We start from the raw sequence: 17071 nt of genomic DNA, 5'->3' as shown, positions 1-17071 counted from the left end.
GCACCGTGTGAGATGGTCCCCGCAAACAATTATCAAACGGCTCATATTGTTGGATAACTGGAATGGACCCAAAAGGTCAATGACTACTTGCTCGAAAGGGGGACTGGGCTGTGTCAGTGGCCGCAGGGGACCTGGTGCAGCGGTAGTTGGTCGCTTTTGACGTTGACAAGTTTCACAACTAGCGACATAGTGTTTGGTTGTCTGAGACATGTTGGGCCAGTAAAATCGCTCTTGCGTGCGGTGTAGCGTTCGCACGAAACTGAAATGACCAGATGTCGCATCGTCATGCATGGCGCGTAAGACGTCGGAGTGCAGTCTCTCGGGAACAACTAGAAGAAAACGCGCTCCATTGCCGCAGTAATTGTTCTTATAGAGCAACTCATCACAAATGGTGAAGCGACCGCTGCCTTGAGAAGTACGAGTGGCGGCAAAAAGCGGATCCAGGTTGAGATCATTGCGTTGCTCTCTCTGAAAGTCTGCCGCGTAGAGGAACGTACGAGTAATGGCAGCGAGACAGTCATCAAAATTCTCAGCTTCGTAGTAAGAAGTCGCAAGAGAAAGACAGTCTGCGTCGGCATGACGACGTCCGCTCTTGTATGACACCACGAAGTCATATTCCCGAAGGCACAGCGCCCAGCGCATGAGTCGACCTAAGGGATCACGCAAACCAACCAGCCAGCACAAAGAGTGATGATCGGTGACTATCTTAAATGGTTTTCCTTAAAGATAATAGCGAAATTTATGCACGGTGAAAACAGCTGCCAGGCATTCCTGCTCCGTAACCGTATAATTGCGCTCCGACTTGCCGAGACACCGGCTGGCGTATGCGACAACATTTTCGGCGTTGTTATGACGTTGTACAAGTACCGCTCCTATTCCGATTCCACTAGTATCGGTGGGAAGTTCAGTCGAGCAAGATGGGTCAAAGGTATGCAAGAGCGGTGCTGACGTTAGTATAAACTTCAGTTGCGAGTATGATGCGTCACACTCAGGTGTCCGTGTGAAGGCGGCATCTTCTCGCAGAATACATGTCAACGGGTGAACAATGCCGGCAAATCGGGGTATTAAACGATGAAAATAGGAGCATATGCCAATGAAGCAGCGAAGTTCTCGTGCTGTTTGCGGCGGTTTGAAGGAGCTGACTGCTTAATTCTTACGAGCATCGGGTCTGACGCCATCCTTGTCGACTAGATGCCCCCGAAGCAATGTTTGACGCTCGCCAAACCAACACTTTTTTTTAGTTTAAAGCTAGTCCAGCTCTTGCGAAGCAACTCAGAACAAGGCTCAGGCGGTCGTTATGTTCTTCCAACGTGCGGCCAAAGATTGCAACATAATACAGGTAACACATGCATATCTCCCACTTTAGGTGACGTAATATCGTATCCATGAATATGTCAAAGGTGGTGGGAGCATTACAGAAGCCAAAAGGCATAACATTAAATTTGAACAAGCCATCTGGGGTCACCAAGGCGATCTTTTCCTTGTCTTTAGGTTCCATATGATCCTTTATGTTCCTTTATTCTTTATGTTTCATATGTTCCTTTATTAGGTTCCTTTAGGTTCCATACCCCGATCGTAGATCAAGCGTTGAAAAATAAGAAGCAGCGTGTAAGCAATCGTTGACGTCGTCGATTCGCGCTTGTGGGTAGAATTCCTTTTTCGTCACCGAGTTTAGGCGCCTGTAATCTACGCAGAATCTCCAGGGACCACCTTTTTTTCCAGAAGAGGATTACTAGAACTGCCCATGGGCTGGAAGACTCTTGAACGACACCTTTTTCATCATTTCCTTGACTAGTTCTGCGATAACCTTGCGCTCGGAGGATGACACGCGGTAGGGCTTCTGGCGAATGGGGTGTGCTGAGCCGGTATCTATTCTGTGGTGAGCGCGTGATGATGGTAAATGAAGTGGCGCATCTTCGTGAGTAAAATCGAATGCAGCAACATGTCGGGACAGGACTTGAACCAGTGCTTGACGCTCAGATGTGCAGAGAGCCTGCTGATAGTACCGAGAATCAGCTCTTGAGAAGGGCGATAATTGCAAGGAGAGTAAGCATGAGCGGGCTCTGCAATGAGTACCGCTATTGAGCTGCATGAAGCTTCATTGAAGAGGGCAATTTTCGTGCCTCAAGGAACTGGCGTGGCGGAACAATTGAGCACCGACAACGCTGCGACTCCACCCGTCATGCATACGAGAGAGCACGGCACGAGTACACATTTTTTAGCAGAGTTGATGCTCAGAGACCGAATCACGAGGTCAATGCCAGCAGAGTCAACAGCAGTAGAACAAACATGAACGGCGTTAGGCACCATGAGTGGGCAAGCACCTCATCAAGCACACCGAGTGTGGCCCTTTCTGGGCCACACGAGCTTTGTTCAGAAAGTGCGGGTAAAATCACCTCGTTCACATGTACTTCACCATTACCACAGTCCAGAGAACCGCCGCAGTGTTGAAGACAATCTGTGCCGAGATCGTGCGAACAGCTGGCAAGGACTAAAAACTCCGACACAAACACTTTTCCAGCCAACGTAACTCTTACAGTGCAAATACCAAGGGGGTCGAGCGACTTGCAGCCCACACCATAATAAAGAATGAGAAATATATATATGATCCGGTGGTTTTCATTTATTTAGTGACCACAGGGACCATGGCCTTATGGTCGCTACGGTGCACCGCCATAGGGTGTGCGGCAAAGCTTGGCACTAGGAGCCTACATGCAAGCTACTTCGCACGTTCTTGATAAACACATCACCAACGCTGCGCGCGTTCGGTGCGAACGCGGGCAAAACGCCGCCGCTGTCGACAACAGTTCTGTGCATTGCTGGTGCTGCTACATGTCCTAGTTTATACAGCACCTCAGAATTTTGAGAATGACAGCCCATAAAAAAATGCCATGAAACAAAACACTGGCAGCACATGCCTTTTATGTTAAATCTCCTCAGACTGAAATAATAAAAGTGCGAAACAAAAAAGACGCAGTTTCGCCTGAAAGGGTAAGCATTACTTGTGATTGCAAATTAGTAGCATGCTATACGGAGTAAGGATAGTAGTTTTATCGGCTGCATCAACGTGGACACATTTGCTTACTAACTGGACATTCGCTTACTAAAGGATGGTGTCAGCACGCAGGAATAGGTCATGCATAGAAAGATGAATAGGTCACACTCGATGACCGCACACAACAGCTGTCAAAACGCTGGCGTGAGCAAGCGCGCCAGCAGCAGCGAGCGAAGGTTCATGCGGTATATCGCTTCAACGGAAACTGAGCCGCGAAAGCACAGCACATACAAAGGTTGGAGCCGTCTTGCAGATCGCTTTCAAGATACGGTGAGCGCGACCGCCCGTCGCCGCGCAAAGTACAAGTACGCAGTCAATTGCTCGCACAGCAAAAACCGCACTCCCTTCCTCCAAAGTACAAGTACGCAGTTAATTGCTCGCACAACAAAAGCTGCACTCCCTCCCTCCCGCGCTGCCATCCCGCTTTCCTCCTTTCGCGTGGGTGATTGAGTCGCCAGTTCCCCGTGCGCCCGGTCGCAAGATACGCATTTGGTGCCGCAGCTAAACGTCGCCTCCCCTCCCTGGCGTCCCCCCACCTCCTTTCGTGTGTCGGAATAACTCCTGCTTGCTCTCCGCGGTGCGTTCGCTCCCTGTGAAAGCGCGCGTCGCTGGCGCGCTTTCACTCACACATACAGCATACGGCCAATGAGAGTTTTTTTTTTCTACACGCGGAAACGACCATCGGAGACTGAGTCCTTAACAGGTTCGCTGTAAAAGTGTGCCTAAGTACAAGTACACCCTGAACACACTTGAGTGGTTGAGTTGCCAGCTGTGAATGCAAAAGCGTCCATAGCTGCTACCTCGAGATAACTGCTAGGTTCCACGTGTGTTTCTCCTATAGCCCACGTACCTGGGAAGGGGCATGGTTATGCGTGGTCCCATTGCTGCATTGGCCTGTGCTTTTAGGGGCGAAGCTCCTCGAGCCGGAGCTCGGTCCCTCGCGCCGTGTACGCTAGTTCTCATTGCTCCGGCTAGAGGCGCAGCTGTGCTATAATTCAAAGGGCGCTCGCTAGATGGCGCGCCGCCGCTCAGGCGGCGCGGCACACGCCTGCACTCCCCGGCTCAGCTGCACACTCAGCGCGCGCGCTAGTTAGCGAACATCTCCACGCAGCTGCTCATCATGAAGATCCCAGAGGCAAAAGCAGCGGCGCGACGGGCTCGCAACGCAGCAGCAGCTCGGGCTCGCCACCAAGACCCTACGGTGAGAGCCCGCGAAGCAGAAGAAAGACGCCAGCGCCGGGAGGAAGCGAAAGCCACCATTGATGCAGAGGCTGCGGCAGCGGCATTGTGTATATAAGTGTATATACATTCACCCTATGATTTGTGGGCGAATGTTTCACTTTTTACCGATAAGCGTTGGAGCTTTGCCCCACTCATCAGCACTCACTTCGTGGCAATGGCGTGGATTTTTCCTTTCTTTTTTTGCAATAAGTGGTGGCCAACTGATTCCGTCTGTTTATGTATTTTGCATTTGTGTACGTCTTATGTGCATGCGTTTGTATCATGTTATGATTGTTCTTGCAGTGATGCAAGCATCTTTCTTTAATATGTTGCACCACAGTCATTTATTCAACTTTGTGTTGAAATGTACAAAATGTGGCCACCCAGTAATGGCCAAGATAGCCAGCAAGATTGGCAAAAAATTATGATGCACATCCAATGCACTTGTTTCAATCAATGTGAGGCGAAGCTTTCACACAACGGTCAGTTAAACTCTAGAAAACTAACTGCAGTGTGTACAGTTGTCCTTATTTCATCCGATGCAACAGGTACTCATATGAAATATTTGCTTATGCACCGCACAGGTCACATAATGTAATGTCTACATAACCCGGCGAACTAACTAAAACGTCGGCTCACTAAGACTTCGAACTAACCATGAGTCTGAGTTCGTGTGAGCCTGGCTGAGTAGATTATTGGTGAATACGAGTAAGAGCAAGCTCGGTTGAGTAAACTTTTGGTGAGTATTGTCACATGGTAGTCAGGGCAAGCTCATCTGAGTATAAATTTGGTATTGAATATGAGTCAGAGCAAGCTCATCTGAGTAATGATGGGATATGGTTATACGAGTTTATGTGGTAATAGATGTAATTTCAAACTAATTAGCAACATTGCCTCCCTCTTGATGGGCAAGGACTACGCTTCGTGATGCATCTGCACACTTTATGAGCTGTGGACATGCAAGAACCATCCACAGTTGAAAAGATGCTATCATTCACAGGAAGGAATGCAACAGGCTGATTTCACTGCATAATTTTGATCTGCTTTTCTTTATTGTGTTATCTACTGCTTATAAAAAAAGGTGTTTGCCTGCTTTTCACCTTTTTGCATGTGTTTTACAGGAAGTAGAGACAGGGAAGCAAGGCAAGGCAAGGATGTTTATGGCAAAGTAGTTTCTTAGAATACTGCGATCTGTTACTACCAGCATAAGCAAAAGAAATTTGATGCACTGAAGAAAGCGAAATATACAATTACCTTTTATTGTGAAGGTTCATAGAGGTGCAGTGAGGTTACCAAGTCTGCAACACATTGAAGGTTCATTGGTTTTTGTGCAGGAGAAAAATGATACATCAGAAAAATGAGGGAAAAAAGCCGGCAGATCCCACGCCCTATGGGAATCAATGTTATGCGAAGCGCGGGGAGGGGAGCCTGCCAAGTTGGCGAAACGACCATGGGAGCACCAAGACGTAGGCAGCACTTTCATGTCCTACCGACACGCATGTCATGACACTCATGTCATGAGTCCTCAGGAGTCCGGAGAGTTACACGCAAGAGACCTTAAGACAAAAGCCTTAGTCATGACTATGACTTCAACTATGAAGACTATGACTTCAACCATGAATCTTTAGCCTTCTCCTTCACTTAGCACCACATCCGAACCCATTCCATTGATTTTTGAGTGTTAATCCTTTTCGCTGAGTTATTCTCATTTTTGCTGAATCATGGTCATGATTATGACTTCTACCACAATCCTTTAGTGTTTCCTTCACTTAGTGACGACGTCTGAACCTATTTGAGTGGTTTTTGAGTATTAATATTTTTCGCTGAGTTATTGCCTTTTTTGCTGAGTCATGCTGATGACTATGGCTTCTACCATCATCCTTTAGTGTTTCATTGACTTAGTGCCCACGTCTAAACCAATTCCAGTGTTTTGAGTGTTAATATTGTTTTCGCTAAGTCATGGCCGTTTTTGCCGAGGCATGCTCATGACTATGACTTCTACCACCATCCTTTAGTGTTTCTTTCACTTAGTACTCACGTCCGAACCCATTTCAGTGATTTTGGAGTGTCAATAATTTTTCGCTGAGTCATTGATGTTTTTGCTAAGTCATGCTCATGACTATGACATCTACCACCATCCTTTAGTGCTTCCTTCACTTAGTACCCAAGTCCGAACCAATGTCAGTGGTTATATTGCGATAGCAATTATATGGACACTTCAACCAGATTTCTGCCGTCGGCGTCGCCGTGAGGTTCCGTATCAAGTCCAAGGCCAATACCCCCAAGGCCTTTCGCGCGACCTTCGTTGCGCAAAAGGCCGTGGGGGTATGGGAGGGAGGGAAGCGGGGCGACGCTGTGTTGCGGCACGAAATGCGTATCTTGCAACCGGGCACAAGGGGAACTAGCCACTCAATGTCCCACGCGAAAGCAAGAAAGTGGGAAGGCACCGCAGGAGGGAGGGGGGCAGCTTCTACTCTGCCAACAAGTGCACTTGTACATTGGCCGGCTGTGGCGGTCGCCCGCACCGTCTCTGAAAAGCGATCTCCACATGGCTCTGACCTTTGTATGCGCTTTGCATTCGCCGCTCAGTTTCCGTTGAAGCGATAGACAGCACGAACCTTCACTCGCTGCGGCGGCTGCGCTTGCTGCCAGCGTTTTGACAGTCGTTGTCTGCGGTCATTCAGTGTGATTTATTCATGTTTGCTTGTGCGCGCTGACACCACGCTTGTTAATTCAGTTAGTAAGCGAATGTATCCAAGTTTATGCAGCCGATAAAACTACTATCCCTACTCCGAATAGCTCTCTGGTAATTTGTTATCGCAATTGGTGCTTCGCCTTTGGGGCGAAACTGCGATATTTTTGAGTGTTAATGTTTTTCGCCGAGTCCTTGCAATTTTTGCTAAGTCATACTGATGACTATGGCTTCTACCATCATCCTTTAGTGTTTGGTTGACTTAGTACCCAGATCAGAACCCATTTCAGTGGCTTTTGAATGTTAATCTTTTTTCGCTGAGTCATTGGCATTTTATTGTGATAGCAATTATATGGACACTCCAACGCGGACTTCTGCCGTAGGCGTCGTCGTCGCCGTGAGGTTCCGTATGACGTCAACGGCGATGAAATCGTCGACGCGCTCCGGACGCTGTATGTGCGAGTGAAAGGGAGCGAGAGACGCGCGCTTTCACGGGGAGCGACGTACGTCAAAGAGCAAACGCGCGTTCTGCGCCCTGATCCCTGACGGGCTGCAGAATTACGCTTCTCTTTCCTCCTTTACAATCACCATATATAGACAGCAAACGCGACTTCTTCCGTCGCGCGAGAGGCCGTGGGGGAACGGGAGGGAGGGAGGGGAGGCGACGTTTAGCTGCGGCACCAAATGCGTATTTATATAAAAACGTTGCGAGGCGAGAAGGTGGTAAAGACTTCCGACGCTGCTCGACTAGTGTCCCATTCTGATCTCGTCAAAAACCTCCGAGCCGCCCCAGAGGCACCGACAACAGTCAGCAACGCCGCGCGCGTTCGGTGCGAACGCGGGCCGAATGTCGATGGCGTCGACAACAGTTCTGCGCGTTGCTGGTGATGCTGCATGTCCAAGATTATACAGCTGATAAATACTATCCTTACTCCGTATAGCTCTCTACTAATTTGCTATCACAATTGATGCTTCGCCTTTCAGGTGAAACTGCGACAAATTTTTTGTTCAGTCATGGTCATGACTATGCCTTCTACATCATCCTTTAGTCTTTCCTTCACTTAGTGCCACTTCAGAACCCATTTCAGTGGCTTTTGAGTGTGAATATTTTTTCGCGGAGTGACTGTGATTTATGCTGAGTCATGCTCATGACTATAACTTCTACCAGCATCCTTTGTTGTTTCCTTCACTTAGTACCCACGTCCGAGCCCATTTCAGTGGTTTTATTGCGATATCAATTATATGGACACTTATAGAGGATTTCTGCTGTCGGCGTCGCCGTCGCCGTGAGGTTCCATATGACGTCAACGGCGATGAAATCGTCGCCGCGCACCGGACTCTGTGCGAGTGAAAGGGCGCGAGGGACGCGCGCTTTCACGGGGACCGAGTGCAAGGCGGAGAACAAACGAGCGTTCTCAGCCGTTCTCCCTGAAGGGCTGCAGAATTAAGCATCTCTTTCCTCCTTTTCAATCACCATATATCACGGCAGGGAGGGAGGGGAGGCGACGTTTAGCTGCGGCACCAAATGCGTATTTATATAAAAACATTGCGAGGCGAGAAGGTGGTAAAGACTTCTGACGCTGCTCGACGAGTTTCCCGTTGTGATCTCGTCGGAAACCTCCGAGCCGCGGCTCGGAGGAATCCACGGCTCCACTTAATTAGTTGCACTATTCGAGGCTTGTTGAGCCAACATTTATAGACAAAATGTATCTATAAACGTTGTGTTGAGCGGCCGACGCCATTTCCCAAAACAAACCACGAAATAGCTCTCGGTGCAATTTCGACGGAAAATCACAGCGATCGCTGTGACGTCGCGACGCTGCGACCAACCGGTTGGTCGCAGCCGAAAATCGCAGACTCGGCACTGCAACTGCGATTTTCGTCGCATGCGGCGCAAATCGCACTTTCGGTGCGATGAACATCGCATCCTGTGAAACAGCCTTAAGGCGCGGCGGCCCCTACATCTCCCTACCCTCTCTCCGCAGCGTTGTGCGCGACTGGAAGACTGCGCTTCCTTCACGCTTCCCGCCCTTGTGTGCGCGAGCCGCGATTGCCGGCTCACCGTCGGATCCTTTCACTCGCACATACAGCGTACGGTGCGCGGCGACGCTTTTATCGCCCGTGTACTTTATACGGAACCTCACAGCGACGACGACGGCGTAAATTTCGCAATATCGCAGTAAAAGCAGCTATCGCAATACAAGCAGCGCGCAACACAAACGGCGATATAGAAGACTTGGGCACAAGCTCCGCTTGCGAAATTAAGTATGCGGCCGCGAGTAACTGCACAGTTGAGACGTCGTTCGCGGCCGGTCAGCGCCGTCCAAGCTGGTGGATAGACGCGGGTGATGGCTCGCATGCCGGTGTCCGGTACAGATAACGTCACACAAACGTCACTTCCTCTAGTTCACGGCACGGCCGCCAGATGCAGTATTCTGCAAAAAAAAATGCAATGCATTAATTATTTTTACCTAGTTTCTGCCTCAATAAATTTTACTCCCTACCTAGCTACCTAGTTTCTCCCTGACAACAAGGCTGTGTCAACCAATTTCAACACCCAAGCTTTCATTTATGCTAAGAATCTCAACGGGAAATTTTTTTTTCATTATCCCTTAATGCATGATCAATCGAAAATAATCACCATAGTGACTTGAATACTTTCGCCTTCCCACACGTAAGCAGCCTTAAGTGTCTTCTAATTTTGAGCCTTTCTATAAAGATTTCTTCTTGCTTAGTAAGTGCTGTTTTTGTAGAACGATGTTTTCTGAAGCCGTGCTGGAAATTCTGAAGAAGGTTAGGTTTATTAGGGTACAATATTGTCACGGGGATTCACAAGTACACGGGAGAGACAATATTTATAGGCTGCTCATACCAGAGAATGGCTGACAGCATGTCCCGTCTTCTTGCTCTTCGTGTAGCACAATGATCCTTTAATGGCAGGCTCATACGCAATGTCTCGTAACATAAGCCCCGGCGGACTGAGCGCCGCCACGGCGCCTTCTAAAATTAGTCAGCACTGCTGGTGTAGTAGGGTTTTAGCCGCGACACACGGACAGCATCAGCAGCAGACGTAAAAGAAGACGGGCGAAGTTCGAGCGGAGGGATGAGGTAGTCAACGTCGTTGAGCTTGCGGAGAACTTTGTAGGGTCCTGTGTAGCGAAGGGCGAGCTTATCGCACAGACCTTGGCGTCGAGACGGCGTCCAGAGTAGAACCAGAGATTCAGGAGGGCACTCTACTTCGCGGTGCCGGCTATCATAGCGCTCTTTTTGGGAGGCCTGCGGCGCACATAGCCTAGTGTGAGCTACCTGGCGAGCCATTCTGGCTCGAGAGAGGACGTCCTGAGCATATGCGGTTGGTATGAATGGATCAGCAGGAAGGAGCGTCTCGAAGGGCAACACAGAGTTGCGGCCGTACCGGAGAAAGAACGGCGAATAGCCGGCAGTGTCATGTCGGGACGAGTTGTAGCCAAAAGTAACAAAGGGTAGGGCAGCGTCCCAATCGCGGTGATCAGTAGAGGCGTACATGGACAGCATATCCATGAGAATTCGGTTGAGCCGCTCGGTAAGACCGTTGGTCTGTGCATGGTAGGCTTTCGTAAGGCGATGTTCAGTAGAGCAGCTACGAAGAATTTCGTCAATGACCTTTTCAAGGAAACAGCGGCCACGATCCGTAAGAAGCTTACGCGGAGCCCCGTGTCGAAGAATGATGTCATTGAGCAGAAAGTCTGCAACGTCGGTAGCGCAGCTACTGGGCATGGCGCGCGTGATGGCATATCTGGTGGCGTAGTCAGTTGCGACGGCAATCCATTTGTTGCCGGATGCGGACGTAGGGAAAGGTCCGAGCAAGTGAAAGCCGATGCGGAAGAAGGGCTCGGTTGGAATGTCGACAGGTTGAAGTAGGCCAGCCTGGAGGAAGAGCAGGACGTTTGCGGCGCTGACAGAGCTCGCAGGCAGCAACGTATCGGCGCACCGAACGATACAAGCCAGGCCAAACGAACCGCTGTCGCACGCGGTCATAGGTGCGTGAAACGCCAAGGTGTCCGGCTGTTGGAGCATCATGCAGATGCTGAAGAATGGTGGTGCGCAGGTGTCGGGGACTAACTAGCAAGAATTCCGGCCCTTCAGGTTTCATGTTGCGACGGGAAAGAGCAGGGTCGGAACGTGCAGAAGAGAGTCGCTGAATGGTGAGTTTTAGGGCAGCATCCCGACGCTGTTCGGTGCCGATGTCGCGTAAATCAGAGACGGCCAGCACACAGGAATCATGCTCACGGTCAGCGAGGCTAGCAGGGTCCACCGGATGGCGCGAAAGACAGTCGGCATCGTGATGTAGCCTGCCCGATTTATAAATTACCTCAAAGGTATACTCCTGTAGTCTCAGAACCCAGCGACCAAGGCGACCAGTTGGGTCTTTAAGGGATGACAGCCTACAAAGAGCGTGGTGGTCGGTAAGAGCCGAGAATGCGCGGCCGTACAAATACGGGCGAATTTTTGCGACAGCCTAAACCAATGCAAGGCACTCGCGCGCTGCTCTTCACAAAAACGGCGGCGGCGATTTTCACGTGCCGGCCGTTGTTGGGGAGAGCAGGAGCAATTGCTTCGATTTCCCGACGGACGATTCGTGTAATTTCCGATGGCGGCGATGACTGCAGACAAAAGCCCTGTCCGTCTTCGCATGATGACGTCGGGGTGGTGTTCGGTAGCCGAGCGAATAACCTCGCAATACGCCGAATTTTGCCCTGCTCAAAACGCCGGCATCCTTCAATAATTGCGTCGACGGTCGCACAATCCGAAAGAGCGTTTGCGAATAGCCGCATGACTGATTTAAAAAGGTGCTTATTTAGAATGTTCTTGTTCTCATTCTTATCTATTGGCATTTTTTTTTTTGTTTTTTGCCTTTGCAAGAAGAGCCTCCGAACTGAACCATTACGGGCGCGCTTGCGTTACCCAAGATTGAACGATTTGGCGGGCTTCTATGCTGCTTTCATTGAGGGGCACACATAGTGTCATTCCAACCGTTTTTATTTGTCCAAGGTAGCCTCATTCGATGCCTGCGGCACACCTTTTAGGTGAATATTAAAGCGTCGACTGTACTGCTCCATTTGCACAAATCTGACCGCATGCTTTTTCGCTTGTGTACTCAAGGCATCACGCTCCTCCCGCAAAGCTATTACTACTTTCTTTAGTTCATCATTTTATTTCTCCATCTGAAGCGCAGACTTTCTCATGTCCTCAGAATTGTCATTCCGAGACTGGCTTTAATCTCGCTAATATCATTTACGAGCTCTCGTTTCAGGCTTTCGCGCATTTCTTGCTTGAACTCTTGTTCCATTTCCTCAAAAAGCTTAACAAGTTCCTTTGGTATTGTGAAACGTACCAAAGACAAAAAAAGAAAAGGAAAAGGAGAATAAGAAGATGTAGTAGTGGCAGCAGCTGAGGCAGCGGAATAACACTTCAAGGAAAAGCAGATTTTTGGGCTATTACCAACCTGCAAATTGCACAAGCTGAAAGTTGTAGCTGCCGGCGTTTCTGCCGCCTCATGTAACTGAATTTATAGCCTTGGGTTCCATCAGTTGGAGTGGCCAATGGACGACGCCTTCGTGTTACGCTTGTCTCGACACGATGCAGCCGTTGTAGGTATGCATGGGTGCAGATATAATCGCTTTAAAGAGACAGCACGATCCTCGAGCGGCAGGGATTTTGCGACCTTGAAACGGGAATTCTGCGAAACGTTCAAGGTGAAAGTTGTAGCGACCGCCGCCGCGGCTACCAAAAATATGTTGCTGTCAAACTATGGGGCGTTTTGTCGGTTTTGTTTGCTCCCCATTCCTGAAAATGATTTTTCTCTCAGACAGCCATCGGCTACACGATGACACCTTTGTCGCTGGCCATGGGTGTGTCCTCAGCGGACAGCGTCATCTTCGGCAGAATCGTCGGCGTCAAGATCGTCTCGAACGAGTTCGTCGCTTACGTCACTCTCATGAAGCACATCAAGATGCTGCAGGTGGGTGCGACCAATTGCAGTAGCGCAGGCTACCGTGCGGCCGAGCATTCACAGCATCTTCCGTATAGAAGTATATGTTTAAATATCCGATGGTAACCAGAAATGATGGTATCCTATAGTTTTTCGAAACGAATGCTGCTTAATTGTCTTTTGTTTTTTCTTATCCAGGTGAAGCGCACGGCTTACTTTCGCTGTTGCATGCCTGAATCCCACAACCCAGCTCAGCCTTGACAGCGAGATGCGCGGCTGTGCGTGAATTTAGTTACAAATGTGCGCCTCAATGTTGTCGTTAAGAGAAACGTCACACAACGATTCCACTGTGCCACTGCGCCGAGGCGATGTATGCAGCCTCCGCTTCCCAACACCGCAGATCCTTACCCGCCCTGCTTTCTACAGTCCCCCTTTCACATTCGTCCTCCCTTCAATCCTACGAGTGACTACATTGTCAAAAAACCCGTCCTCATAGAAAGCTCTTCCCCTATACACCATATAGAAAACTAACACTATATGTATTGACAAAGAAACCAAAAGTTTTGCTTTCGTCTTTTGGCTAAAGCAACTTCACGCGCAGCGTCACTCCTCACAGATATACAGGCTACTTCACTGTCGGCATTCTGAAAGCGTTTAGGAGACATCGTTCTTGTGGTGTATAATAGCGCATAGATTATGCAAGTATCGGCAAAACCCAGTAGAACTCTAGCACAGAAAATTACCCCATCTTCCCGAGGAGAACCATGGGCTGATGCGGAGCATCACGGTCGTTATAACGGCGTTAATTACGTTGTTATTACGGTGTTATTAACGTTGTTAACTTGGTGTTATTACGTTTTTATTACGTGTTAACTTGCGTTGGTCACCATCACATCGCGTGAACGCCGTGCTGCTGCTGCTCGACGTTCTCGAACCGACGCTGCTTCACGTTGCCGAAGCTCAGGATCCGCTGCTCGACGTTCACGAACCAACGCGGCTTCACGTTCTCGAAGGTCGGGTTCCGCCGCTCGCTTCGTACATTTACGTTGAACTTCACGGTCCCGAACCTCAGGTTCTGCTGCTCGACGTTCACGAACCAACGCGGCTTTCCGTTCTCGAAGCTCAGGATCCGCTGCTCGACGTTGACGTTTCGAAGCGGCTTCGCGTTCTCGAAGTGTGGAATCCGCTGCTCGACGCTGGCGTTTCGAAGCGGCTTCGTGTTGGCGAACTGAATCTGGATCCGCTGCGCGTCGCCGACGTTTACGTTCTGCGTCGCGAGCTCTTCTCTGCGCAGCCTTGTCTTCAGAGGTGCTGGCGGTTCTGTTAATGAACTGGCTGCTGCTGTTTGAAGATGTGCCAGACAGTTGGTTGACAGATTCGTTGGCGTCCATTCAGCGCATCGGACGGCGCAGCGTGACTAAACCGAAGCAGCAACTGAGGCAGCGGCGCATGTACCGGGTTTATATAAGCAGCTGGCGCGGAGAAGGGGAGGAGAGAGAGAGGCGCGCATGCGCGCGCTATCGCACAGGTGGCGGATGAAGGCACGGAGGGAGAAGCGCGTTATCGAACAGATGGCGTGGAGAGGGGGAGAGGAGGAGAGAGGCGTTATCGCACAGCTGGCGTGGAGACAATGAGGAGAGGTGCGGACGGACGCCGACGCCGACGCCAACGACGCCGCGGGACAGGCCACCGCTATAAGATGATCCGCATCTAAAATGCAGCAAAGCAGTGCTCGCAATAACACAGCAACATTACCATGTTGCTGACCGGCTGTCATACTTCTTGAACAGTCCCAGCTAAGAGATAAACGCCGTGAGTTCATCGAAAAGCGAAAAAAAGTTCAAAAATTTGGAGGACACTTAAGCTTCGCCTTCAAGATTGGAACGCGATAGCATTCAAAGATCTTTTACTGTTTCTCACACTTCCCGGCAACTGCAGCTTATGTAACCGTAATGTTTACCGGGAAAGCTGGTGTTGAACGCTATGCACGAAGGCGCGCTTTTTGGTTGAAATGCGGCCTCTTTCGTGGGCTGGCCTTCTTTTATTGTTTGCACCTTTAATATTTCAGCCTTAGAAGATTTAGCATAAAAGGCATGCGCTGTCGGTGTTTTGTTTCGTGACAATTGGTTGTGGGCTGTCACTCTCAAAATTCCTAGGAATAACTTTGTAAAGAATGCAAGACAAAGTGCGAGCAACTTTAGTGGTAAAATATATTTGGAGGGCCTGCGTGGTTGGAGATGATTTTCTCGGACGCGGTCGGCAATGCTGACGCCGACGCCATATTTTCTGCGGCACGGGGCCCTAAACGCTATCGCGTTAATGAGCAGTGCCAACGTATATGGTCAGTATTCGCTTATTGGGCGTGTTAAATATTATTTAAATGTAGGAAATTCAGTGTAAGTGCAGACGACATGTTCTTGTTAGCTGAGGGTGAATGAGATTTGAAGAGAAATTATGCCCTCATTGTGAGGATTAGGGAGGGTAGACAAAAATTATGTACAGAGGGCGAACGTGTACGGCCAAGTTTTACGATGTGAGGATGGGGTTTAGGTGAGGATGAAGCTCCTGTGTTGAGCGCGAGGGAGATATTGAAGAAAAAAATAGGGCATTTGCCTGGCCTTTGGTCGGGAGCAAACGCTGCTTAAAGGCAAAGTGCTTCACACGGATTGATTTAGGTACAGCAGCACAAGGGAAACGTAAGGCTGAGGACCATTCCCAACCACGTGTTACTCGCACACCTACCGGTGATTATTTTCATTAGTCCTTTATTGCTCCCGGCCTTAACTTCTGTAGACGCGTATGCTGGCTGAGAAATCAAATAGCCCTAATTTTTACTAGAGTCCATGGACGAATATCTCGGAGTGCACGCTAATCGCAGTATTTCTCATAAGCGACATGCGTTCACTGTAGGTGGGATTCAATTTCGCAGTTTGAACATGTGTCCCCATGTGAATAAAAAAAAATTAGAGGACGCTCAAGCACGGCCTTTAAGAGTGGAACGCGATAGCGTTATTGGACCCCGTTCGCATCGCCTTCTCATTCGCTTGCCACGCTCTTCAGTCACATAACAACGTAATTCCCATGACACAACATTCCTTTCCTTGTCCACAGTACGACTTTCTTGTCATTGTTTGTTGTGACACGTACGTGATGTTCAAATTCTACATTACTTCACTTTTCTGTGAACACTACAAAGTGCCTTGCTGCCCAGTTGCTTAGGTGTTCACACGCGTTGAGTATCTCACTCACTCATTAGACAGACCCACAAAGCACACACACACACACACACGCACATGCAAGCATGCACGCACCTTCCAGGCAGTTTCACTCATCAAAGTTGAAGTCATTGCGAATTCCTGCAATTCTCTCTTCTTCCATGACATACCTGGGTGAAAGTTTTTCTATCACAGTGATGTCACGTGGACCCGTATGATCCTCCCCGTAGGCATACCCCCTCTTTTCGTCCATTCTTACATCTGGTGGTTCTGGTTCCATTCCTTATTCTTCTTCCTCTTCGACTTCGGTACTTCGACAGGCTTCTGCCCGACCCTCGCAAGGTAGAAGTGTCCACCGAGAAGCGAGACGGTTACTTTGCCTTCCCTGTCCTCCGAAATCGCATTTTAGGGGCGAAGCTCCTTAGGGTGTGGGTCTGTCTTTCCTCTGTAGTAGTAGTAGTCGTCGTAGTAGGTAGCCACGTCTACTTTTATGAAAAAAAAAATTTCGAAAGTTGTGTCCACACCGCGGAATCGAACCAGGGACCCCTCGCTTCCGAACGCGTGGCGCTAACCACTACGCCACGAAGCGCACATGGACACACGCACCACGATGACAATAAATACCCAACATTATCGAAAGACTGCGCGTTTCTAACGCGTTTGTGCTAGCGCGTTACGGCCCGTGTAAGAAGCTGGTGTAAGACGCTGTGGCCTCTCCGCCTTATCCCCGTATTCATAAACGCTCATCGACTTGAACTTGACTTGCCACCGCCTTGGGCAGCGCGTTCGAAACGCGTTGAAGGCGGTGGCAAGTCAAGTTCAAGTCGAGGAGCGTTTATGAATAAGGGGGTTATACTCTCTCAGCAGTCATGTGATGGCGTCGGCAAACGCGGTGCACGTTCCGGCATGTGTAAACG

The sequence above is a fragment of the Dermacentor silvarum genome, chromosome 2, assembly GCF_013339745.2.
Source record: "Dermacentor silvarum isolate Dsil-2018 chromosome 2, BIME_Dsil_1.4, whole genome shotgun sequence".
NCBI classification, from domain to species: domain Eukaryota; kingdom Metazoa; phylum Arthropoda; class Arachnida; order Ixodida; family Ixodidae; genus Dermacentor; species Dermacentor silvarum.
The sequence above is the reverse complement of the archived record's forward strand: the minus strand, read 5'-3'. Positions refer to the sequence as shown.